Source organism: Corvus brachyrhynchos, unplaced genomic scaffold (assembly GCF_000691975.1).
Source record: "Corvus brachyrhynchos isolate BGI_N302 unplaced genomic scaffold, ASM69197v1 scaffold36, whole genome shotgun sequence".
In the NCBI taxonomy this organism is placed as follows: Eukaryota; Metazoa; Chordata; class Aves; order Passeriformes; family Corvidae; genus Corvus; species Corvus brachyrhynchos.
In genome coordinates this window covers 759,623-760,239 of record NW_008238441.1, presented here as the reverse complement: position 1 = coordinate 760,239, position 617 = coordinate 759,623, and positions in this window count along the sequence as shown.

The following is a 617-nucleotide window of genomic DNA, read 5'->3' as shown; positions in this document are numbered from 1 at the left end:
GGTCGGGACAGGCAGGGCGAGCACGGCTACAACACAGCAAAGGCTCGAAGCAACAGCGGGGCAGGGCGGCCACAGCCCGGCCTCCAGTGGGGTGGGGAAGGTGGGCTTTGGGATCCCAGGGCTTCTCCAGCAGAAGGAAAAGCAGCCGAAAAAAGCAGCCTCCCTCTCTGTCTGAACGCTGGAGACCGACTGCCCACACACCCAGGTGAAACAAAGGAGTAGCCAGCTCTTTTTGTTTTTCTCAAGTACCCAGCCATTTGTCCCCCTAGCAACACATATGGGGGAAAAAAAAAAAAACAGGAGAGCTCCTAAAACCCCAACAGGCTTTAATTATCTGACTCCAAAACAAGAAATTTAAAGTTCAGTCTCTGCTTGTGGAAGGACCATCCCAGTCTCTGCTTGTGGAAGGACCATCTGCCTGATGGTTCACATCCTGGTATTCCTCAGAAGAGTCATTAGGCTGATGGTCTATATTCTGGTCACCATTTGAATGGTCTGCATTCTGGTCATCATTTGGAGGTTGTCTGTTCTGCCTCTGGTGCCGTAGGTCAGGGCAAACACATTTTGAAGGTAGCCACCGTACCCCAGTATCTGTGGAAACACAAGCATACCCATGA